The sequence below is a fragment of the Talpa europaea genome (assembly GCF_964194135.1).
Source record: "Talpa europaea genome assembly, chromosome: 2".
Classification (NCBI taxonomy): Eukaryota; Metazoa; Chordata; class Mammalia; order Eulipotyphla; family Talpidae; genus Talpa; species Talpa europaea.
The window spans coordinates 83,250,065-83,277,628 of record NC_140068.1 but is presented as its reverse complement, the minus strand read 5'-3'; positions in this window follow the sequence as shown (position 1 = coordinate 83,277,628).

The following is a 27,564-nucleotide window of genomic DNA, read 5'->3' as shown; positions in this document are numbered from 1 at the left end:
CCAAAGCCATTTCACTTAATTAATAATAAAACCAGTGTCAAAATTAAAACATTTTGCCCCTACATTTTTTCCTTTGGTAATAAGAAATCACCAACATTCCCTTATTTCAAACTAAAGTGACTGAAAGGGTCATGAGCACCAATTTGACTTTTTTTTTATATTTCCATCTGTGAAAGAAGTTGATGATGGCAGTAAACAAATATTGAACTTCTTTTCAAGTCATCTTTTTCCCAGAGGACCCTTTTTAATGAAAAGTAATCTGGAAAGTTTGTCCTTTGCAGCTTTCCTCTTTAGGAAGAGAGTGCCAGTGAAATTCAATAAGGAATTAAGTCATAAAAGAGCAAGTCATTCATTCCAGTGCAAATGAAGCCAGAGATACCACTTTGTGATTGAACTACATGGGGAAAAAATTGCCGGCACCAAGCTGAACATTATCAGGGGCAATGCATTTCATTTACTTTTTAAAATAGCTATATAATCATATATGGTAAAGATGATTTCTCTGACCCAAGAAAATTTTCATTTATCTGACAATTAAAAGGTGAGTTTTCAAAGTTATATAATCAGGAATCATGTTTAATACAATAATTTTCTTGGTAGTGAAATGTTATTACACATTTGGCAATATTACTGAGGAATAATTTGGCAATCTCATGCCTGAAAATGACTTCTTGCATAAAAATGAGTATTTGGGGATATTTTTCTGCATATTCTAATTCCACTTACACATAAATAATTGCTCTAGAGCTATAAATTGCTAACTTTTTAGCATTCGAGTACACTATGCCATAGTCAAAAATTCTAGTAATGGTAGATTGAGGAGAAGAGGTAAAATATCAATGAGGTGAGCCATTTAACTATCTTACATCCATTCTTCCCTCCATCCTGACTCAAAAACTCTGTATATACTGGTGATTTCTCAACTAAAATCAGCACATTGTTGCCTCCCTTGCAGATAAGATGGTTAAGCAATACATTTCTAGTCAATGAGATGTAAACTATGTTCTGCTAGTGAGTTCTAGAAAAGCTTTGTATTCCTGAGATAAGCATTTCTGCTCTTTCATTTTCGTTCCTTTTTCATGCCTGAAATTGGTCTACAATGGAAGCAATCAACAGAAAACCATAGTATGAAAGCCATATACCAAGAATGATGGGGCATAAATCTGTAAGAAGACAGAGATATGGAAGGTTTCATGGGTCTACTATGTCAGATCTAGACCATAATTTTTATTTTATGCAAAAAAGTAAATTCTATTTTGGCTAAGTCACTGTAATTAAATTCCCGTTTCATCATGTCAAGTTATTAGCATCCTTACTAAAAAAAAAAAAAAATTACAGCAAATTCCTTGAATGAGGATACTTTTTCCTGCAGGCATTGTGATGGATCTTAAGTCATACTGATAGAAGACAACTCAAACACTGCATATAAGAAAGTCATGAGCTTCTCATGACTCATAAGAAAGTCATGAGTTCTCCTTTGAATTTTGTGTAGACTGCTATAGAATCCATTAAGTTAACAGAAAAAGAAATTTTACTCAGTGCATGCATTTGCTATAGAGCCAAAAAGGGTAAAGATACCTTTTAAGGCATCTTAAGTGACAATGGCCTACATTCTTTCCATTCTTTTTTCATAAAATGCTTCTTCAGCTAATTGTGTTATGCTTTCTTCATGTACATGTGATCTCCATTTGGATCACAGCTCTAAGAGTATATCCAAACAATAATACCCATGCTTCTCACTCATCCTGAGAATATTGGTTGTAGGCAACAACAGCTAAGGATTAATTAGCTGGACTTTCAGACAGATCTGATTTATGTCTATTTTTCCATCAGATTGGAATAAAAATTATTAATGTATTTGCAACAATATCCTTTAAGTATTGTTTAAAACTTCCCTTGTTTATTTTGTCAACTCTGCAAAATCGATGCTTACAAAATATGTTCTAATTCTTAAACAAAAAGCTAATCATTTACAAGTAGGCACATGTTTGGTTTTTTAAAAATAAATATATCACTATCCATAAAAGAAAATTCAAAAATTATTTTTTTTCATTAAAGTAACACTGTATTATACTATTATATAGGTTTCAGGTTTGCATCACTAAAAATAATCTATAGGGGCCTCCCTGATGGTGAAGAGGTTAAGTCTCAGCACTATCAAATTATCAGCAGCCACTGTGCATGGATTGGATCCCATCCAGGGAGCTGACCCACATGGTACAGCAAACCTCTCCTGTCTCCACCTGCTGCTCCGCTCAGCAGTATATTTCAGTAGATCTGCCTGTTCTACTCTCTACTTTTTCTCTGGTGAATCCTCTCACACCCATACCTCTGGCTTACACCCCTTAGGTGCATAAATAAAAAAATCATATACTTTATGTATATACTACATAAAGCTCACCACTAAAAGGTCAGCTCTATGTTATACCATAATAGTGACCTCTTTTATCCAATTTAACCTCTCCCCTTCCCATTCCTGGTAATGAACCACTAATTGGTTTTATAGTGTTTATTTTTGTTTAATTTAGTTGATTTGCTTGGTCAGATATGAGTGAAGTCATAGTACTTTTCTTCATCTGATATTTCACTAATCATAATACTTTTACTTTACTCATTTAGATCAGCCCTAGTCAAATTCTGAGACCCATATTCATAACAAATCAAATTATCAAAAATGTTTGTTATTTTTAAACTTGACATGAAATAATCGACACAAAAAATAATGAACCTCTAAGAAAATATTTGAGTCATTTAATCTGTGGAATCTTTGCTTTTATAATTCAAAGGGAAGAAGCTATATAGACTAAACATATGCTCCAGCCAATTTGAGATGGAGTTCTATGTTTGGGGATATTCAAAATTTTCCTAACTTGAGTTAAATTGCAAGACTTTATATCTACTAGTAATTACATGTGGACTGCCTGTGGAGAGGGGAACCAGCTTTGAGTGAGTCAGTTCCCAACAAATAGGATAGTTTTGAAAGAAGGATGTAGCTGTGATCCATCAGCAACCAACAGTCAAGTAATTTGGGGGATGTTTATTGACCTGAAGGATGACAGTGCACCTCAGAGAACCTCTTCATCAGTTAAGATTTCTGGGACCACTTGGGACACAAATCTCATCATGCTCATGCTTATGCTATAAATCTCTCACCTGAATATCCTTATTGCCAAGTCTCTAATTGCATTCTTTCCATGCCCTGAACAATTTGACCAACCTATTAGTAACTGTCCTTCCATCACTATCGATTGTAACTTTTCTTAATTGAACTAAATGGCCAAAGGCACAATCCAAAGAGTTACCCATCTGGGGGATTTTATTTGCTGCTTTAAGGCAACACGGTTAACAGGTTATGCAGATACATATAAAAGCTAGTCCTTATTTTTTCCACAGCCATATGTAAAAGGAGAAGCAACAAAGCAGTAAAAAATAGAACAAGTGAATATGAATCAATTACTTTTACTACTCTACCTGTTCATATTTAATCCCATTACATCTTTTCCACTTTATATTAGAAATATAACAACATGCTGTGCATCTTGAACAGTTTTGATCTATCAAACAGATAATCTCCAATTCAATGTGGGCATAATCCTTTAGCTATGTATGAAACCAGGAGCTACCTTATAAAATTGTTTGGTGGGGCTACGAAAGAAAGCAGCTGGAAGTTAAGTCCTATTTGTGAGATGATGCTAAGGATGATTGACATCAAACAATTGAAATATACATGGAAACAATGGTCAAATAAGGCAATACTGGATTACAAACATGGATGAGGTTAGTCTGAATGCAATATTTATGAATCTTTTGCAGAAGATCAGTCTGTACTTTCAAAAGTTTATGCAGAAAACAGAAGGATGGAAGTCAGAACAACCACTGAATTATAAACAATTTCTTATCTAACAGCATTTACTGAGTTATGTGCTGGTCCAGTGTTGGATGCCCTACATACTCTATCTCATCTGATGTAGACACCAAACAACTTTTAATTAATTGCCTAGCAAACACCAACAAATAAAAAAGATAGAAGTCCTCCCTGGTGGTGCAGGGATTAAAGACAGCACTATCAAGCTATCGCCAACTACTGCAGCACAAGTTCAATCCCCAGACGGCCAGGGAGCTACCTGCATGGCACGGCAGACCTCTTCTGCCTCGCCCGCTGCTCCCCTCAGCAGTATATTTCAGTAGATCTGCCTGTTCTGCTCCCCACTCTCTCTGGTGAATCCTCTCAAGCCCCTCCCCCTCACCCCTGTTTACACTTTAGTTATTGTATGCATAAATAAATATTTTAAAAATTTGAAACATAGTCCTGTTAAGTCTGAAATCAGTGTTGCCCATACCAGGTGGGTCTCCCATCAGTTCTGCTAACTTTCCAATTTTACCTGGAACTAATTTGCATTTCAATCATAAAAGACATAAGACATTATCATACAATTATCTCAGCAAACCTGGAATGTCTGAATTCTGAGAGACCTAGAGAGCTCATTAAAATACAGCTATGATAGAGAAGAACAAAGACCCCAGGAGACGCGCACACAGCCCAGGCTGCCGGTAAGCTTGCACGCTTGAAAAGCAAGTGCAGACTGGGATTGTGGCTGCCCAGGTCCCCGCACCTGGGACCTAGGCTTGCGGGGAGACGCGCGGAGGTCCTCACTGAGGTGAAGGTCCCTCCCTGAGTAAGCAGGAACCAGGCGCCCAGGCACGGGAGCTGTGCAAAAGGCGCCATTCCCGCGCCACTGAACTGGGCTACACCCGCGTCCTGGAACTTAGGGCTTTGAACTGAGACCCGGGGCACGAAAATTCGGGGCGTGGGTTCACCACGACGGTGGGGCACAAGGCAGACACAGCACCCCAAAGCTGTTGAGGTGTACCCTACCATTCCCGCTCTGTTCCCTGTCCCACGGGGTGGGGGGAGGCGAAAAACAGCCCCCCAAGGACAATAGGAGAGATCTCTGGTGCCACCTAGCGACCAGGAAAAAAAAGTCACTAACACCCCATAGAACAGGAAATTTCTTAAGACTGCTTGAAAAGGGCAGAAGGCTTCTGGAGGACCCAGTGGCCAGCCGGGAAGTTATTCCACACCAGGCCCCTTCTGACCAGCAGTCTGAGCCCACAGAGGGAGCAGGCACCCACGTCCGGGGCAGACCGGGTGCGCAGAAGAGTGTGCCTGAAACCGGAGGCGCAGGGACTGCATCCCGCTTCGCCATTTGAGAACAGGGACATTTCTTCAGTAAAAACTGCCTAAAACCAGAGAAAGCTCCCCCAGAAGACAGAGATGGCTCCTGGAAGAGCCAGAGGGGAGCGGAGAAATTCACCCAAGATGCCAGTCAGTCCGAGAAACACAGTGTCCCAACGCATACGACAAATTAGAAAACAGACAGTAGGGAGTAGAAGAACCACATGCAACCTAACAACTCCTCAGGAAAGAAGCACACCACAAAAAGAAAACCACTCCCCAGATTGCAACGACAGCAACTTGGAAGAACTTCTGAGCCTTCCAGAAAGAGAATTTAAAATTGCCATGATTAAAAAAGTGATAGATCAGAAGAAGGAAATTGAGTCCCTAAAGAGGGAAAACAATGGTCAGAAGAATGAAATTGAGTCCCTAAAGAGGGAAGTAAAAGAAATGCAGGAGATCAAAGAATTAATGGAGGAACTGAAGAACTCCGGGAAAAGCAAGGAAAGCAGAATAGATGAACTGGAAGAACGAATAAGTTCTCTTGAAGACACAGAAATAAAAAGAACCAAAACAGAAAAGGAAAGAGAAGTACGAAGGAAAAAGAATGAAGAAAGACTTCGGGAACTATCTGACTCCATGAGGAAAGGAAATATAAGAGTTATAGGAATTCCAGGAGAGGAGAGAGATGTAGGAACAGAGAAAATATTCCAGGAGATAATTGAAGAGAACTTCCGAAATGCGAAGAAGGAGCTGAAAATTGATATACAAGAAGCAAGGAGAACACCAAACTTCCACGACGAAAGGAAAAACACAGCAAGACACATATTAGTAAAGCTCCCAAGAATCCAGGACAAGGAAAAAATAATGAAGCTGACAAGAGGGAAGAAACAGATAACATTCAAAGGAAAACCAATCAGGCTGACATCAGACTTCTCTGAAGAAACACTACAGGCAAGGAGAGAGTGGAGGGACATAGTCAACAGACTCCAAGAAAACAGATGCCAACCAAGAATACTCTATCCTGCAAAGCTCTCTTTCCTCCATGAAGAAAGAATATGGACCTTCCCAGACAAAGAGAAACTCCGGAATTTCATTACGAATAAACCCCCACTCCAAAAAATACTACAAGGAATCCTAAAACCAGAACCTCAGAGGGACGAATAACAACGAAAGTAGACAAAAAAAAAAAAGTTATTAAAAGAATAAATAAAATCAAAGGAAAGACAAACATAATGGCAAATACAGATGCTAACATATCAATATTAACTCTAAATGTAAATGGACTAAACTCTTCAATAAAAAGACACAGAGTTGCAGCCTGGATTAAGAAACAAAACCCAACCTTTTGCTGTCTCCAGGAAACACATTTAGCTACAAAAGATAAAAATAGGCTCAAAGTCAAAGGATGGAAAACAATCCTACAAGCAAATGGGCCAAAAAAGAAAGCAGGAACAGCTATACTTATATCAGATAAAACAGACTTCAAACTCAAAAAAATAAAAAGAGACCCCAATGGTCACTACATTATGATTAAGGGGACAATACTTCAAGAAGAAATAACACTCATTAACATATACTCACCAAACGAAAGAGCACCAAAATATATCAGACAACTGTTGTCCTCTCTGAAAACAGACATCAGAGAAAACACATACGTAGTGGGAGACTTCAACACACCACTATCAACAATGGATAGATCAACAAGACAAAAAATAAGTAAAGAAACTAAAGCTCTAAATAAGGACCTAGAGCATTTGGGCTTAACAGACATCTATAGAACACTAAACCCAAAAAAAACGGAGTACACATTTTTCTCAAGCGCACACGGATCATTCTCCAGGATCGATCACATACTGGGGCACAAGACAAACATCAACAGATACACCAAGATTGAAATCATACCAACCATCTTTTCTGACCACGAAGGCATCAAACTAGAAATAAATCATAAAAAGAAGGCAAGGAACTATCCTACCTCATGGAGATTAAAAGCCACACTACTGGAAGACCACTGGGCTAACGAGGAGATCAAAGAAGAAATTAAAAAATTCTTTGAATTGAATGACAAGGAGGACACCAATATCCTAAATGTATGGGATGCAGCAAAAGCAGTAATAAGAGGAAAATATATAGCAATAGAAGCTCACATCAAAAAACAAGAAAGAACTCAAAGAAACAACCTAATCTCGAAGCTCAAAGATCTAGAAAAAGAACAAAAAAAAAAAAACCCAAAACCAGTAGAAGAAAAGAAATAATAAAAACCAAAGCAGAAATAAATGAAATTGAAAGTAAAAAAACAATCCAAAAGATCAATGAAACCAAGAGCTGGTTCTTTGAAAAAAATCAATAAAATAGACAAACCCCTAGCCAGGCTCACAAAGGAAAAAAGGGAGAAAGCACAAATACACAGGATCATAAATGAAAGAGGAGAAATCACAATGGAATCAGCAGAAATCAAAAGAATAATCAGTAACTACTATGAACAGTTATATGGAAACAAGTTCAACAATCTAGAGGAGATGGACAAATTCCTACAACTCTACAATCACCCAAAGCTAGATAAAGAAGAAATAGAACACCTAAACAGACCAATTCCAAGCAGCGAAATTGAAATGGTAATCAAAAACCTCCCCAAAAACAAAAGCCCAGGACCTGATGGATTTACAAATGAATTCTACCAAACATTCAGAGACGAATTAGTGCCTATCCTTCACAAACTCTTCCAAAAAATTGAGAAGAAAGGGACAATACCAAACACGTTCTATGAAGCCAATATTACACTAATACCAAAACCGAATAAGGACAACACAAAAAAGGAAAACTATAGGCCAATCTCCCTAATGAACACTGATGCAAAAATCCTCAATAAAATTTTAGCTATCAGAAGCCAACAATGTATCCATAAGATAATTCACCACGACCAAGTTGGATTCATTCCAGGGGCACAAGGATGGTTTAACATCCGAAAATCAATCAACGTTATCCAACACCTCAACAAAAAGAAATATAAAAACCATATGATAATATCAATAGATGCTGAGAAAGCTTTCGACAAAGTGCAACACCCATTCATGATAAAAGCCCTTGAAATTCTTGGGATACAAGGAACATACCTCAACATCATAAAGGCCATCTATGACAAGCCAACAGCCAGTATCATTCTCAATGGTGAAAAGCTGAAAGCAATTCCATTAAGATCTGGAACAAGACAAGGATGTCCACTCTCACCACTGCTTTTCAATATAATACTGGAAGTCCTAGCCAGGGCAATAAGACAAGAGAAAGACATCCAAGGAATCCAAATAGGAAAAGAAGAAGTCAAACTATCACTATTTGCAGATGATATGATAATATACATAGAGAACCCCAAAATCTCCACAGAAAAACTAATTCAATTCATCAATCAATTCAGTGAAGTGGCAGGATACAAAATCAACACGCAAAAGTCAGTAGCCTTCCTATACACAAACAATAAATCTGAAGAAGAAGAAATCAAAAAAACCACCCCTTTTATTATCGAAACAAACAGTTCTTGTATGCATAAAATAAATAAGTCTTTTAAAAAATCATTGGTTTCATAAAGATTTGTAGAATTTAATTCATTTCTTTTCATTGTTAATGTTGGATCTCATATACAGCACAAGAGTATTATTGAAGTGTTTGCTTTGTTATTGTACATGAAACAAATAAAACGTAAGGAAACCCCTTACATGCTATGTACTATTTTTCTTCTATTATATTGATCTACTGCGATACATAACTGGTACTCATGTGTATGAAAAAATTCACAACATCTTAAAGAGATGGGTACATGTACTTTATGTATTGGCAAGAAAAGCTCCTAATACCTAGTGATAAGTAAAATAAAGTTGCCATAAAAAGTGTGTAGTATGAGGACCTCCCTGGTGGCTCAGCGGGTTGAGCCCCACATTGTGAAGCTGTCCGCAGCCTCTACAGCGCAGGTTTAATCCTGGCTGGCCAGTGAGAATCCCACATGTTGTGGCAGACCTCTTCTGTCACACCCGCTGCTCCCCTCAACAGTGTATTTCGTCAGTCTGCCTGTTCTGTTCCCCGCTCTGTCTCTGGTGAATCCTCTCACCCTCCCATGCATCTGGCCTGTACCCTCGTTCTTGTATAAATAAATCTTTAAAAAAAAGGGTGTAGTATGAATCCATTTTATAGAAAAAAAAAGTAAAAAACATGGACATGTACAAAATCTGTGTGTAAATTTATAAAAATGTAATAATGATTACCTTGGAAAAGTGAGAGGGTGATTTTCCAAATTTTAACGTGTATAATTCTAAGTTATCTGAATCACATGTAATTAGAAAAGTTTTATAGACCAATTATATTAGCATAATAATAAAGGCAATGGATGGATGCCCTCTGTTAAACAAATCCCTAAAAGAAATACAACACTAGGGCCTCTCTGGTGGTGCAAGGGTTTAAGCACCGCACTATGAAGCAATCTGCAGCCTATGCACCACAAGTTCGATCCCCAGCCAGGGAGATAAACCACATGGCGCAGCTGACCTCTCCTGACTCACCCACTGCTCCCCTCAGCAGTGTACTTCAATCAATCTGACTGTTCTGTTCCCCACTCTGTCTCTGGTGAATCCTCTCACCACCCCCACCCCCTGCATCTCTGGCCTGTACCCCAGCACTTGTATGCATAAATAAATAAATCTTTAAGAAAAAAAGAAAGACAACACTATTCATTAATAACTATACTATTTGTTTTCTCTTTTGAAATACTGTCCGCTGGCCTCCCCACCTAGTTATTATCTGCAAATCCTCCAGATCTTGCTCAAATACCATGTTCTTATGAGAGACTTTCTAGTCAAATCAGTCAAGTACTCTCAGAGAAACCATATTCTTTATCATGATTAACAACTACACATCCATTTGGGGAATAATGTATTTTATATCCATCTCCTTGACTACACCGTGAGCTCCATGTGGCCAGGGACCATATCTGTTTTGCTCACCATTGTGTCTAACCCCAAAAACAATGTCAGGAATATGGCAAATACTTGTTACTGAATAAATCATAAGTGAATTTATTATTTAGCTGCAATGATGTGAAAGTTTAGGGCAAGTCTAATTTTTTCAAGGTACATAAAATTGAGAGGAAAATCAAATTTGGAAAAAATATATAAAAATAAAACAATGATTTTAACAGCTTGCAAAATCCTAGACTTTGGTAAACTAATCCTTATTGATATTTAGAGTTATCTCTGCATATGGAGACTTGGTATTAATAAATTCACTCAATATATTCATTAACATTCTTCTGTTAAGTTTTCAGGCTTTCAGACAGAGAGTCTGTACATTCAAGAAATATTAGAGTCAATACAGTGTCTTCTTTTTAGTTCATAATCAGCTAGCTAAGAAGAAAAAAACAAGGACACTTTTTCCCTTAGTTTTTAAAACCATGCATTCAAGTTCTTATAGCCTCATTCCCAATCTCATCTTATTAGGTTTTACCACTAATAGCTCTTCTCAGTCCAAAAGGTGTTTTACTCAGCACATCTGATTTTATTGTCCCAATTTCATTCTTTTTTACTGCTGTTTATGTAAAGATTTTATTTACCTATTTTCGAGCTGACTTTTTATTGTTGTTTTCCTAGCTTCTGATTTACTTGAGGCTTTAAGAGGATTGTATCATGAGATAATAGTTAAATTCTTACCAATTTTTATTTTAAATTTCAGAAAATCAGGTTTCATTTTACAATGACTCTATCCCATTCCACTCAGAGCATTTGATTCTACTGACACAGAATTTTCTACTTACTCTTATGAAAGAGGACATGGCCCAAGGGCCTTGTTTTCATGAAATGAATTTGTGCCCAATATTCTGAGTATCCTTTTCTTTTTAATTTGTCAGAAATACATTAAATGGTAAATCCATTTCTTAGTATTTTATAGATAAATTCCCTGTGAATAGTAATCCTTTTCTATTTTTTTTATTGAGGTAATATTTTACAACACTGTATGTGTACTAGGGTACAGGTTCAAACCTCTTCAGATATATGTTACTACACCAAGCCCACAACCATAGCACCCACATTCCTCTGAACTGATATTCACAGTGTCTCACACTTGCAAAACTCTTCATGATTTGAAAAACATTTTAACAATTGTTAAATACTTTTTCATGACTTCTAACCTCTGATTATAGTTTCATGACTTTTTCACTTCTGATTCTAGTTTGATAATCAATCACATAACATAATCATATAATGAGGGACTCCTGTGTCCAAGGATTATACTAATACCAAGTAGGTTGGTAAGGAACAGATCTTCACTTGAAAACTTTTAGAAACTTGAGATTGATGCATTTGAAACAGAGACTATTATTGGAATGCAACAGTCTCTCATGCATAACATACAATTTTGCATTAATTCATAAATATATTGTATTAGGGACTCCCTAATGGTCTAGGGGTTAAGTCTCAGTGCTATCATTGCTATGGCCTAGGTTCTATCCCCAGCCAAGAAGCTAACTCATGTGGCACAGCAGACCTCTCCTGTCTGGCCCACTGCCCCCCTTAGCAGTGTACTTCAGTAAATCTAACTGTTCTGCCTCTCTCTGGTGCATTCTCTCACCCCCTGCACCTCTGACCCATACCCTAGTTCTTTGACATGCAAAAAATTTTTGATTAAAAAAAGAGATTATGTATTAGCTAGTTTATGAAGTATACAGTAAGTGAAAAGTCATCTCTCCTTGAAGATGAAGGAAAAATAAACAATGACATAGAAAGGTAAAATATTTCCTGACAGAAAAGTAAAATACAACATAGGCCACTGATAAAAATATACTAGAGAGAAAATAAATCAGAGCCAGTCATGTTTTTCTTTTGAAAGATAAATGCAGAGACTTAGAGAAATGAAATCTGCTGGAATATTTATCAACATTGATTTAAAGTAGTTATACTTAACGATAATTTCACATATTGAATTTCACATATATACATCTTGAAAATCTATGTCACTACTTCTTATTTTTTACTTTGGTTAATTTATGAAAGATATTGGGGAGAACTCCTAATCCACTATAGCTCATTTACTAAGAGTCCTGAAAAACATAAAAGGTCATTTTCAAGATATGATAGATGTGGTGCTCTTTATTAGATATGTAGAAGTGACCTTTCTTTTCTAAAGTCATGCAAGGTACCATTCTTTTTAACAAAACACAGTGGCATTATCCTACGAGCACTAGACTTCCCAGAGCAGATGTTTAAAGTTGAGATGACCCAAAAGTAAGGAACATGTAATTTCCATTTTCTATCTTTGCTGCAAAAAAGGAAAATGCAGATTCATTAACAGTATTTTTATTTTATTTTTTTTAATTTCAGTCTTTTTATTTATTTTAAGATTTTACTTATTTATTTATACAAGCACTGGGTACAGTCAGAATCGTGGGAGGGTGAGAGAATTCACCAGAGCCAGAGCAGGAATCAGAACAGGTAGACTGACGAAGCACACTGCTGAGGGGAGCAGCGGGCATGGCAGGAGAGTTCTACACACCATGTGGGACCCTTGCCCAGCAGCCGGGGATCGAACCAGAGCTGCAGAGGCTGTGGACAGCTTTGCAGCCCAGCGCTCAACCACTGCGCCACCGGGGAGACCCAACAGTATTTTTAGCTCATAAATTTTATATGAGGAAAACACCTGGGATTCATTTCAGACTATTTTTGAACACATGGATTTGAAACAACTAACCACACTGTGAAACATCTTGTCTCTAAGAGATACAGCAAAGGATTAGAAGTCAGTTTTGTTGAAACAACCAGTCCACAAAGAGCAACTCTGAGATGGTTTGGGAAAGTTCTTTTATTCAACTCTTTTTAGCTTAATGATTTCAGTCACCAATACTTTCTAGGTTTTGTGTTTCTTAATTATTGTCATGGAACATTAGTTTCTGAGGGGTTTTAAAATGTGTTGGTAAAATGCATTCCAAAATGAATGAAATCTATTTGGAAGACTTTGGGTTAAACAAATTTACGTAGCATTCATTCTTATTGAACCTTGTGAAATCTCAAAAATACTTTGTGTGTTCTGTCTTCCTTTGAGAAAGGGATATAATCTGCAATGTCTGTCAAACATATCACACTACCAAAAATATTTCTCAAGACCCCTGCAATCCAGTACATGCATAGGGACAATTACTCATAAGTGATAAGAAACAACTGACATTTCTGTATTTTAACTATTATGTCATCTCACTCCTAAAGACAACAATTGTGCAATAAGGATATTGAAACTAAACAGGTTAAAATGGCATAGGAATGAAAGTCTATGCTGAGCCAATAAGTACAAAGAATATACCCACAAGACTTAGAGAGGATATTCTATTTCTCCATCACTCTTTCTCAAGAACAAAAAATGTAAGATTTGCACAGGGATGCAGGGATTATGTGTCCAAATGTGAGTGTGGAGTTTGGTTACCTTAAAATCTACTTACAGACAAGATAAATTTTCCTGTAAAATATTTGCCTTTACTTAATCTGAGTTAAGACCTTTTTCATATTAAAACAAACAAAGATAAGGAAAAATGATGAGAGTACTACATTTGTTTCTATAGATATGAAAAATGCTTTTGATTAAATTCAAAATACATGAAAAAAAACTTCAAAGAACTAGAAATAGAAGGAAACTGCTCAATCTGACAGAAATAAGGGTCCACAAATAACCTACAGATACCACACTCAATGTAGAAATATTGAAATATATCCACCCAGAGGCCTCCCTGGTGGCACAAGGGATTAAGATCCAGCACTATGAAGCTACCCACAGCCACTGCAACATGATTCCATCCCCAACCAGGGAGGTGACCCACATGGCTCAGCAGACTTCTCCTATCTCACACGCTGCTCCCCTCAACAGTGTATTTCAGTCAATCTGTTCTCTTCCCCACTCTGTCTCTGATGAGTCCTCTCACCCGCTACACCTGAGGCCTATACCCCAGTTCTTATATGCATAAATAAATAAATAAATCTTTTTTAAAAAAGGAAATATATACCCCCAGGATCAGGAATAAATAAGAATGTCTATCTCATTACTATTATTCAATAATGTGCTCTAGGTCTTTATCAAGTCAGTAAGGTTAAAAAAGAAAAAAAAGTACAACACAGAAAGTTTGGAAATAAAAAATACCAGGAGGATTTTTAGTAGATATCTTCAAGTTGATTGAAAAATTTATATGAGAAACATAGGCCCTAGGCATTAGTGAAAACAATTTCAGTTAGGAAAACATGCCTGAGTCATATTTCTGCATTTCAAGATTTACTATAAGCCTACAGTATTCAATAGTGTGTGGTTTTAGTAAAATGATTTCATAAATCAATGAACAGTATTAGCAAAATTTTCCCATACATCAATAAAATAGGATACAGAATCCATAAATAGATGCATATATATATATAGTCAATTACTGACACTATATATATATATATATATTCAATTATTGACAATATTGCAAAGGCATTTCCACATATTGTACTGGAGCAATTGTGTATCCATAGGCAGTTAACTAAAATTAAAACTTAAACTTCATTAAACATAAAAACTTCTACTCTTAAAAATGAGTAGAAAAATTAAAAGGCAAACTAGACTAGGATAAAATAAAGTATTTCTTAAGTATCGGACTGTTAAAAAAAATAAGTAACTCTCAAACTCAACAATAGGATAATTTAAATATATGGAGGAGGCCTCCCTCCTGGCACAGGGGTTAAATATCATCCTATCGCCTCTGTTTGCTGAGTTCAGTCCCCATGCAGGGAGCTAACCCACATGGCACAGCAGATCTCTCCTCTCCCTCCTGCTGTTTCCCTCAGCAGTGTATTTCAGTAGATCCCCCAGTTCTGTTCCCCACTCTGTCTCTGGTGAATCCTCACACCCCCTTCATCTCTGGCCTACACCCCAAAACTTGCATGTAAAAATTAATTAATTAATAAATTATTTGAACATATGGAGAAAAGATTTGACGGGGTACTTCACCAAAGAAGAGATATGAATAGGACACAAACAACTTAAAGGGATGTTTAATATCAGCATCAGTTAGTCACTGGGTAAATGCAAATTAAAATAATCTAGATATACCTGTTAGAATGACTAAAAATAAATGATAAATGCCAAATACTATCAAGAATGCTGAGCAACTAGTACTTTAATATGTCGCTGGTAGGAATGTGAAGTGGTACTGTTCCTTGAAAAATAGTCTGATGGCTTTTTATGAAATTAACCTTGCCGTTATTTCAGTCTAGCTATTCCACTTAGACCAGTGGTTCCCCTTAGTACTTACTGAAGAAAAGAAGGCTTAAACCTGTGCACAAATGTTTGTAGCAATTTTATTCATAATTGCTAGAAGCTAAGAACAACCAAATTGTTTCTCAGTTGGTGATTAGATAAATTGTGATACATATATATAATGAAATATTATTTAAGAATTAAAAAGAGGGGCCTTCCTGGTGGTACAAGGAGTTAAGACGAAGCACTATGAAGCTATCCACAGCCACTGCAGCATGAGTTCCATCCCCCCACCAGGGAGGTGTCCCACATGGCCAGCAGACCTCACCTGACTCACCCGCTGCTCCCCTTATCAGTGTACTTCAGTCAATCTGCCTGTTCTGCTCCCCACTCTGTCTCTGGTGAATCTTCTCACTCCCCACACCTCTGGCCTGTACCCCAGCTCTTGTATGCATAAATATTTTTTTAAAAAATTTAAAAAAGCAAACTGACATAGGCAACAAAATGTATGAATTTCAAAAGCATTATAAGTTAAAAATCATTTATTATATGACTCCAGTTATATGAAACTTGGAATAAGATAGTTTACAGAAAATAAGAAGGCTATTTATTTTATAATAAATTATATTAAAAAACTAATCATTATTAGTAAAGTCTAAAGAGTCTTTGCTATTATGTAAAGATATCATCAAATGTGTTGCTATGGGCTAAATTTGTGTTCCCTCAAAAATGTATATGCTGAAGTCCTAATCCCCCAATACTTCAAAAGTTGACATTTGGACATTGAGTCTTTAACAAGGTAAAGTTGAAATGAGGTCATAAGGACTGATTTCAATACAATTTATAAAAATCTGTTAGTCACAGACATATACAGAGCAGACATGTGAGCACAAAGGGAAAAGCCAACCATCTACAAGTCAAGGAGAGAGGCCTCCAAAAAACAACCCTGCTGATAACTTGAGTTTAGATATCTAGACTCCAATAGCAATAAATTTCTACTGTATAGTCTACTTAGTTCCTGGTATAAAGCAATATACATGCAAAAGATTTCATTTCACTGATGAAGGAAATGTGGGACTTTTAAAAGTCATTTTCTCATTGGAGGAAGCAGCTTAAGTCATGGAATAATAGGTGCTGAGGTCCAGACTTGCTTTTTGACTATAGGACTACATGTCAACATATATCATTTATTGGGTTTTCTGAGTATGTGATCCAAACTGGAATGAATGATTTTTAAATTTCTTTGAGTCAACATACTTATTCTTTTGTTTTTTTTGTTTAGAGTAAATTCTTCTCTTGGCAGACAGTAATATATCTGTGCCTTTAATACCTGAATTTTTTTTGGGGGTGCTTAAATATTTAAGCATTCCCATTTATTACCATCATCTATGAAAGACGTGGTCCAAATTTGTTCTGTTGTTAGCAGTAAGGAAGAAAAGCATTGCACAGAATCCTAGATGTCACTCTGATGGTTGGTATTATTTAATGTGCCTCTAACTTCTGTGTGGGAATCAAAGAAGTTTCAGCTGAGTCTCCTTGTTTGCTATTTCTGGTCTTCAAAGTCTTTTGAATTATATAATGTAAAATAGGATATTCTCTTTGATACTAAAACTTTACTGTGTCAGTATTTTCAACCAAAATATGTTGAATCCTTTCTGTGTAAGGTACAGTCAGAGAAACAAAAAAGGCATCAAAGGATCAGATCCTGGTTTTCAAAGAAGCTCCTGTTCCAAACCCAGACTGGCCTAGAAGGATCCTCCATCATAAGATAATGGCACATCAAAGAGAATCCCAAAAGAGAAATGACAGAAATCAAGAAGGGAAAGTCCTCTTCTATCTCACACCACTGGAGTGAGAAAACAACAAGTTACATTTGACAATAAAAATGAAGGTGATATTATGATAAGGTTACTTGAGAGGATGGACAAATTGAAACATTTTATCAGATACTTGAACACCATTGTAAAGTAACTGGAAAAAAACAAAAGATTAGAAAGTAAACTATCCAAATTTAGTATCTGAAATATCCCTCTTAATCAAAGTCAGGAAGGAAATATCACCTTCCGTATCTCTAAATATCTCTGTCTCTTTCCTTTATTGCCTCCTCAGTCCAACTCTTTCTTTCATTCTCACTATGGGAAGATAACTAAAGATCTATCACTTAACAAATACACAATGGCTACTGCTGGCACTATATAGGGATAGCAGATCTCTAGAACTTAATCATCCTGCATAACTCAAACTTTATATCCATGGAACAATGGTCTAGGTCTACTGAAAAAGCCTAGTATCTCAGATATTGTTAGAGTGTTTTCTACCTATCATGTCGAGCAGAGCTTAAGAAGAATAACATGAATGGAAAAGAGAGACCTAAACCTCTGTCCCTCTGCTTTGTCCTGGCCCTTCAAGAGTATTACTCAACGTATATAGGAAAACAGCATTGGGCACAAGCAATTCCACCACAGACCTTTGCACAGAACTAGACACCACTTTCTGCAGTCTCCTCTGAATGGGAATCAGAGTGAATTCATTGAAAACAGACAAATGACATGCCAAATATATGTATATAAATGATATTTATAACTAAATAATGGGCCCAAAATATATGAAAATAATTTCTTTTACAGAAAGCTAAATTATCTCTTTCTGGGCATATTTATGTGATTTTCTCTGTAAAATCATTTTTTGCATAGAATATGAAAAAAAATTCATTCCTGTTGCTCTCTGAATTAGAGTATGAGCTAGTGTATTCAGTTAATGAAGATTTTTAAATTGTAGATCCAAGAGGTTACATGTTCTTTGCATGTGGTTTATTTTAATTGCAGCAATACTCAAAAGGATGGGGCAGGGAGGTGAGGAACAACTTTGTCCTAGATACAATTTTTCTGGCAAGCATCCAACAATATAGCAGATGTTAAAAGTAACATTTACGGAAACCAAAATTAATGGCACTGCTACCATAATGCACCAAACAATATTCTGGCCAGGCTCACCTCTCTAACCAGAACAGTGCATCACCCCTGGGGTGACAGAGGAAAGAAAACACTCAAGCAGGAGTTGAGACGATCCCAAATGCCGCATGTTGATCAAAAAATAAGGGTGTTTAAAAACTGTGCTGTGACTCGAGGTCAAGTTCTATAGTCCCTTGTTGAGGGAAAAAACAATGTCACATAATGTAGTATTTAAAGTGAACCGCTTTCGTTACAAATATATAAATATGTGTTTTGAACAAAGCTCAGAGTGGAGTATGATTTTCTTCTTCCTCTTTCTGATAAGCTTCAATTTCTGAGATTTAAGAGATACAAATTCATATATAACTTTGTAAATTTTGTTCTCTTTACATAACCATGGCTAGCCCCATAAGGCCATGTACAAAGGGCCTGCATTGTGTGGCCAGCTCTAGTAAAACTGAACCAATGCTGCCATCTCCCTTCTCCAATAAACTCCAAGCCTCTCACAGTCAGGCACTGGTTCTTATTCTTCTGAATTCCAAATATCCAAAGAGGAAAGAGACACAGTTAATGTGTTTATACTTGTCAAACAATTATTATAATGGCTAATTATTATCATTCCTAGTTTTACAGATAATACAGATGAGAAATTGAAATTTAGAGATATTAAGTAAATAGCATCCTTCAATTAAGAAAGGTTAGTTTGAAGATTCATTCTGACCCATACCTGTTGGTGTTAAAATCTGGGAAAAGTTAAAATCTGGGAAAAGTTTAAAGTTATAATGTAAAGCAAATGAATAGAATATAAATTAAAATAAAATATAGGGCCTCCCTGGTGGCACAAGGGGTTAAGACTCAACCTATGAACCTTCCACAGCCTCTGCAGCACGAGTTTGATCCCCGGCCAGCCAAGGAGCAACCCACATGGCGCAGCAGACCTCTCCTGACTCTCCCACTGCTTCCCTCAGCAGTGTATTTCAGTCAATCTCCCTGTTCTGTTCCCCACCCTGTCTCTGGTGAATCCTCTCACCCCTCCCCCACCTCTGGCCTGTACCCCAGCTCTTGTATGCATAAATCAATCAATCTTAATAAAAATATAAACAATCACTTAAAATACATATAGAAAATGGGCCTCCCCGGTGGCACAGCGGTTGAGCGCTGGGTTGTGAAGCTGCCCACAGCCTCTGCAGCACTGGTTCGATCCCCGGCTGTTCCCTGGCCGCTGGAGGAGGGTCCCACATGGCGCGCAGACCTCTCCTGCCGCCCGCTGCTCCCCTCAGCAGTGTACTTCGGTCCTTCTGCCTGCCCTGCTCCCAGCTCTGGCTCTGGTGAATTCTCTCACCCTCCTGCACTTCTGACTGTACCCAGTGCTTGTATAAATAAATAAATCTTAAAAAATATTTTTTAAAAATACATATAGAAAATATGCCTATCATGAGAAAGAATATTCTCTTAGTGATATATCCACTGGCAGCTGAATTCTCACTTGACAAAGAAGAAGTGAGAAGATACCTCTTGCAGAAGAGATATCTGTCCTGTGTGCTTGGGGGATGGGGGTTCTGATACTTTATGTAATATCACAGCCTATCTAACTTGGTTCTCCTATAGTTTTTTTACTAGAACTGTTAGGGGGAAAGTGATGTCCTGAGTTAATCCCATACAGGCTTTGTGGACTCCACCTCCACTCCAGACTAAAGCCATCAAGACTCTGGGAAAGACAAATCCCATCACCACCAAGGGAGGGTGGAGCTTAGCAGGAAGAGGAGAAGCTGCAGAAGAGACTGAGGAAGGAAGCAGGATGGAGCCAGGAGACCTGGAGGAGGCGCATGGAGCCTAGAGACACGTGAAGAAACTGCCCTTGTCTTTTGGTCGTGGACTGGGTGACACAGATGTGGGTGAGACCCGTGGGGAGGTGACAATGGCAGCTTTTATCTTGATGTTGATTTTGCTCTTTTCCTTCCGGGCTTGTTTGGTTGTTTCTGACTCTTTTCTGTGGGTCCCCACTGGAAGATGCTTTAGACTTGTGGCAGGCTTTGGGGCCTTGCTCTGGGCCGATCCCATATGGATGGACTTTTACCCACGAGGGGACGGGTAACTTTGGGTGCTTCATTTAGAAACTGGACTCTTTGCCTTACCTGTATTGTTTCCTAGTTTTATTAAAGTTCCTTCCCATTAAAGTCTCCTATGATTTGTGTTGATGCGGCGGATGGCAGAACCCATGTAGAATAGGCAGGTTTGCGGGGTTTGGGCTGCCCCTCTCCCTGTCCTATAACAGAACCAGTCTCCTGATATTTTATGAACGCTCCAAGTGATTTTTACAGACAGAAACTCATTTCTTTCCTTCGACATCCTCTTTCATTTGGCAGCAATGCATTCCATTGGCACATAAATAAAACAGCAATCCGAGGAGATTCAGCAGTGGTGAAATAACTAATGAATCACGAGAGAGGCCTTGGATGCAATGTGTTAATAAAATCATGGATGTAAATGCAGTCCCACTGGTTTTGTGGATTTTTTTAATAATTAAAAGTTATGCCATTAGTAATATCTCTGGGTTACTATGCTCAACTTTCATGATGTCTTTAATTAAAGAAGATATCCCCTAGGTAGACGCTGAGTTACACTAAGAAAGTAGAACAGACTAATCCAAAAGTGTAGATGAAGTAGTTTATTTCCTCCCTGGTGCTTATATTTATAATAATTTTGACTACCTGTTACCAAGTAATTCAAAAATATGGATGTGAATTAGAGAACTCTAAAGTGTATTGCAATTTATAGCTAACAATCTTCTAAGTACACAGTCCTAAGCCTGTCCTGGCTTGGAGGTAAATTTCAAGGTATGAAAGTTGGGACAAAAAATGGAACAATCCAGGTTATTTGTTGAATGTTTCTTGGCTCATGGCCAAAAGAAACTGTTTCATTCAAAGAACCAAACTTGGTATTTTTTTCCTATATTGTAAGTCATGTGAACACTAATGTTAGAAGTATAACCTTTAGTATTTAATGAACAGAAATGTCATTATCATTCCAATACTGCTAATAAGTTTTACTATTCTAGAGTAGAACAAATGTCATGAATTCTCATCCCATGAATGTGTAGAAAATAGATTTTCAGATTTTATTTTACCTAATCTCTCATGTCTTATCTGGATCTTTGAAGTCTTTAATCCTTACAAGTAGGACAAAACATATTTGTCTGTCAGACTTAATAATTATCAAGTTCAAAAATTTCTGCCAGAAAGAGACAAAGAGAGGTGATTTTCCACTGAAATTATTTGGGAGACAATATAAAGTGTTAACAATATCAATATTCCAGGCACTCTGGTGGGTTCAGGGCATATAAAAATGTAAAAATAGCTTCTGCTCAGATGGAGCATATCATCTATGGAAAATACAGATTTCATAATCATAAATGATTATGAAAGTTTGAGGTAGACACACTGATGGAGACATGCACCCATAGTATGTTCACTAGGGAGTGACCCCCAGCCTATTGGGGTAATAGAAAGGCTTCCTGAATACCTACTTGAGCTGAGATCAAGATATGTAGATGTTAATCAAAGGGGTTGGGTGGAGTGAGGTAAGGCAGGACATAGCAGTAAGAATGGGAAATGAAGATAAAAGTAAACTATGAAAAAATGGTGGGGAACTATGACTAGCTTGAAATTTCCAGATTATAAATTATAAAGCAGAGAAAGAAGAAATATGGAACTAAAATATAAGACAGGGAATGAATCACAGATAAGAACATTTGCACATGAAAGAGTTTATCCCTGGGGAACTACTAAGTATTGAAGGATTTAAAGCAATCAAGGGGCATTAGCAAACCTAAATTTTAAATGAATCCCATCAATGTCACAGGAGAATGTATGTGCAGACTAAGAACTGTAAATTGAATGAGAAACTGGGAAATAGGACTTTTTAAGTCAAAAAGAACCTACAAAGTCAGAAGGCAATAAGCACATATGTATCAAGAGAAACTAAAGACTGGCTTTGAGGTAAATTTTAAGGTATAAAAGTTGATAAGAATCAACTTCTTACAATTAATACAACTGTACCTTTGTCTGAAGGTCTGAGTAAGCACATTCTCTAGGGAAAAACATTCATCAAATTTAATCCATCGTTGTCTCTGTGAGGAGCACCAGTGTAGTCATCTCCTTTATTAAGACTTGACATGCTGTCAGTAAATCTTGTGACAAGGGGAATGGCATGTTTTCTCTCCTCAAGTATACTTTTATAAGAACAGTTTGTTCTTGATTAATTAGCATGGACTTTCTAGAAGCTATTCCTCCCAATTTTTTAAATATTTTTTATTAAGGTAGCATTGGTGAACACTTTATATGATGCAGAAATATAGGATCCCACCTCTTCAGGTGCATGCAACCATACCACACCCATCATCAAGGTACTCATAGTCCTCCACCATAGTTCATTCCCACTTTCCTCTCACTCCTTCCTTCTCCCTTCAACCCTTCCGACGTCTCCTCTACCCTCCCCCTCCACCTCTCAAAGTCTCAGTTTTACAGTTAGATTTCTCTTGGTTTGCTGTTCTCTATTTTTTGGTTTGTTTGTTTCTCTTATTCCACATATGAGAGAAACCATCTGGTATTTGTCTTTCTCTTTGTTACTTATTTTGCTTAGCATAATCCCATCCAGTTCCATCCATGTTGTGACAAATGGCAAGAATTCATCTTTGCTTTAATCACTGAGTAATATACATTGCATGGATATACCACATCTTCTTAATCTACTCATCTTTCCTTGGGCACTTAGGTTGTACTGTAACGTGGCCATTACAATAGTGCTGAAATGAATATGCATTCCTTGGGTGGATACCCAGGCCTGGAATGCTTGATCATATGGTAGATCTATTTTTAATATTTTGAGAAACCTCCATATTGTTTTCTATGGCAGCTGGACCTATGTTTCTGCCAACAGTATATGAGGGTTCATTTTTCCAGACAATCTTGCCAATACTTCTTGTTTCTGAGCTTTTTGATATGGACATTCTCACTGATGTGAGGTGGTATCTCATTGTGGTTTTGATTCGCATTTCCCCTGTTGGTGACAATGGACATTGGTCATCTGTCTACTTTGGGGTAGTGTCTATTTAGCTTCTCTGCGAGCTTTTTTTATTGGATTTTTTGCTTTCTTCTTGTTGAATTGTATGAGTTCTATACAGATCTAGGCTATTAGACCCTTGTCAAATATATGATGTGCAAATATTTTCTCCCATTCACTAAGGTGTATTTTCATTATAATGATAATTTCTTTCACTGTAGAAATTATCTTAGTCTCATGTAGTCCAATTTGTTTTTCTTTTGTCTGTATTGCCTTGAGGGTCCAAGTCCCCAAATTCATCACTGAGGCTAATATTTTAGAGTTTTTTGCCTCTTTTTTTTTTTAAAGATTTATTTATTCGCACAAGAGCTGGGGTGTAAGCCAGAGGTGTGGGGAATGTGAGAGAACTTACCAGAGAGAGAGTGGGGAGCAGAACAGTCAGATCTACTGAAATACACTGCTGAGAGGAGCAGCAGGCAAGACAGAAGAGGTCTGCTGTGCCATGTGGTTTAGCTCCCTGGCCAGGGATCAAAATCATACTGGATGTCTGGGATGGGATAATAGTGCCAAGATTTAACCCCTTGCACAACCAGGGAGGCCCTTTGCCTCTGTTTTCTTCTATGTGATTTATGGTTTCAGGTCTTACATCTATGCATTTAATCCATTTTGAGATGATGTTTGTGTATGATGTGAAATAGTGGTCTAGTTTCATTCTCTTGTTTGTGGTTGTCCTGTTTTTCCAGCACCATTTGCTGAAGAGACTTTCCTTTCTCCATTGTATAGTATTGGCTTTTTGTCTTAACTAATCATATAAGTGTGGAATTATTCCTAGGCTCTCAATTATATTATATTGGTTTTTGTCTCTCTATTTATTCCCATACCATACCCTTTTGACTACTATAGTTTGTAGTATAGTGTAAAGTCTGGACATGTAATACCTTCTTCCTCTTTTTTGTAAGGATTGGTCTCCGATGTGCAAGAGGTGTTGCAGTTTCACCCCAAGTCACAGGGCCTTGTAGATGTTATGCAGGTATGGACTGACTTTTAGATTGTTTTCCCTAGAGCAAAGTCAGCGAGCTACCGCCTCTGATGCCGCATTTGACCAAACCCTCAATTCATAATAGTTTTAACTGCTTAAAATGAAAATAGTTGATTGATGAGTCTTTTGTAAAGGAGCACTCTTTCTAGTTAATTGGAGATTTTGTTATTTGTTTGCAACTTACCTATTTTGTATTCAGATCTGAATATTTTTCTCATTATCAGTAATGATATCCAATTCACAATAGGCTTAAAAGGTTATTATTAAAATTTGAAGCATTTCAAGCCAGTAGATTATTACACTCACGCACTAAACTCTATTTTTTAAAAATTATTAGATTACATTCCTAGCATTGTTCCATCCCATAAGGTACCTCACACCTTCACTCAGATAATGCTGCCTAAACATACCATCAGACACACAATATATAAATGTATCTAAATTGTATATGATGAAATGGGTCATATCTATATTTAAATATTCTTGCACAGATGTTCGAACCTCTCACTGCTCTGTCTTGAAGTCAGCACTGTGAATGCTAACTGTACTCCAAACAGAATGTTACATCCTTCTTAGGAATGACAATGCAACTAGTCTTATTTTCAAATGGCACTGATTCACCCTGAGCAGGGCACCGGGGAAACTGAAGATGATTGGATTTTGTATTCTTCATTCTGAGCAAGTCTTAGCAATAAACAATGCTCATATACCTTTTTCCTGACTCCAAAGTATAACATTGGGGAGATTTATAGATTCATTTGAAATCTTTTTTTCCTGTGTTCAACTCTCCTAAAATACACATATTATTGCATTCGTTCCTCATGACAGCTTTGTGATATACTTCTGTTAGTCATATTTTGAAGAAAAAAAAAATCAAGTATCATAACTAGCTAGTAGCAATGGAGGCTCCAGGGACCGACATGATGAGCTAATTAAAGGTAGAGCCAAACATAAAGCTCAAGTTCCTGACTGCAGACTCACTGTAGGCACCAACAGTGGGCTCGAATACATATCTAATCCCTTGACAGGTATAGGCTTTCAAATTTAAAATCTCCAAAAAGCATTCTTGGCATTGATTAAAAGTGACATTTTTGATACTGAGGAAGCACTGCATTCCTTCTCTGGAGACTGAATGCTTTGAGGTATGGAAATGGTCAACCAGAGTCTGTCTGGTGAGCCACAGAGATTATACTCACAAATGCACTAGCCCAGGCTCTTTCAGTGATAAGCACCCATGCTTGTCCTCATGACAAATATGTATTTCCATTGTTAGTTTTCACTTCCAAAATATTTTTGGCCACACCAGTGATATTCCCCTGTGCAGCCTGGAAAACACTTACACTCTGACAGCTTGGACAGTAGCTAGGGGGTTGTGGTAACCCCCCTCCAAGACTCTAGAGTATGTGTTTCCTTATGCAGTCTCTCAGCAATGACATCTCCTGATTGCTTGCTAATTTTCTCAGGTCCTGGTTTTCGCTATTTCCATAACAATAATACAATATGTGACTACTGCACGCTCACACACTTGCTTTCTCGCTCACCCTCCCATGCTCCCTCCATAGCAGGTGTAAGGTATTCTACCATAGTCTCACCAGTCTCTACAGCAGTAAACATGCAAAATATTCATTTCAGTTATGGTGTCCTTTTTTCAGTGACTTTCCCCCACATTTTCCCTGCAATTCATTTTTATGTTATGGCTGAATTTCAGAAACTGTATCACATAGAAATCTTTTTTTAAAGATGTATTTATGCATACAAGAACTGGGGTGTAAGTCAGAGGTGCAGGGAGGTGAGAGGATTCAGAGACAGAGTGGGGAGCAGAAAGGGTGTATCTACTGAGATACACTGCTGAGGGGAGCAGTGGGTGAGACAGGAGAGGTCTGCTGTGCCATGTGGGTTAGCTCCCTTGTGGGATCAGGATCAAACTTACACAGCAGTTGCTGGCAATAGCTTGATAGTGCTGAGATTTTAACCACTGCACCGCCAGGAAGGCTTTTTATATATTTTTTTTTATTTTTTACATCATTGTTTATTTTTAAACAATATCTGCTTCTCCCCACCCCCTCAGGTGTGATCCCCAAGTAATTTCCTTTACCAATGCACCTGAGTACCATCACCTCAGTCCCCTGCACTCCTCCCTTCCTCCCTCCCTCAGATCCCTCTCCCTCCTCCTTCCCTGCAGATGTCTCTGGTTTATAATTGTCTGCTTTTGATTTGTTGTGTTTTGTACTGTTATTTTTTTACACTGATCTCTTATTTGGTTCCCCTATATTCCTGCTATAAGTGAAACTATCCAATATTTTTCTTTTTCCTTCTGGCTTATTTCACTGAGCATAATTCTTTCTAGCTCCATCCACCTTGCTGTGAATGGTATGAGTTTATCTTTTTGATTGCTGAATGGTATTCCCTTGTGTTTATGTACCACATCTTCCTGATCCAGTCATCTATTTTTGGGCATTTGTGTTGTTTCCAGGGTTTGCCTATTGGAAATAGTGCTGCAATAAACATAGGTGTACAGGTGTTCTTTTGAATCAATGTTGTTGTGTCCTTTGGGTAGATCCCTAGGAGTGGAATTGCCAGATCATATGGTAGCTCCATTTTTTGTAGACTGAGGAACCCCCAGACAGCTTTCCACAGTGGTTGGATCAGTTTGCACTCCCACCAGCAATGTAGGAGAGTGCCTTTTTCACCACATCCTCGCCAACATTTGTTGGTGCTTGTTTATTTTGATATGTGCCATTCTTACTGGTGTAAGGTGCTATCTCAATGTGGTTTTGATTTGCATTTCCTTGATTAAAAGGGATGTTGAACATTTTTTCATATGCCTGTTGGCCATTTGCATTTCCTCTTTGGAGAAATGTCTTTTCAGTTCTGCCCATTTCTTAACTGGATTGTTTACTTTGTTTTTGTTGAGCCATGTGAGTTCTTTGTATGTCTTTTTGATCAGTCCCTTATCAGTTGTATGGAGCGCAAAGTTTTTTTCCCTGTCAGTGGGGTGTCTCTCTATTTTGGTCAATGTCTCTTTTGCTGTACATAGGCTTTCACAAAGAAATCTTTAAAGAACAAAGAAATAAGGCAAAACA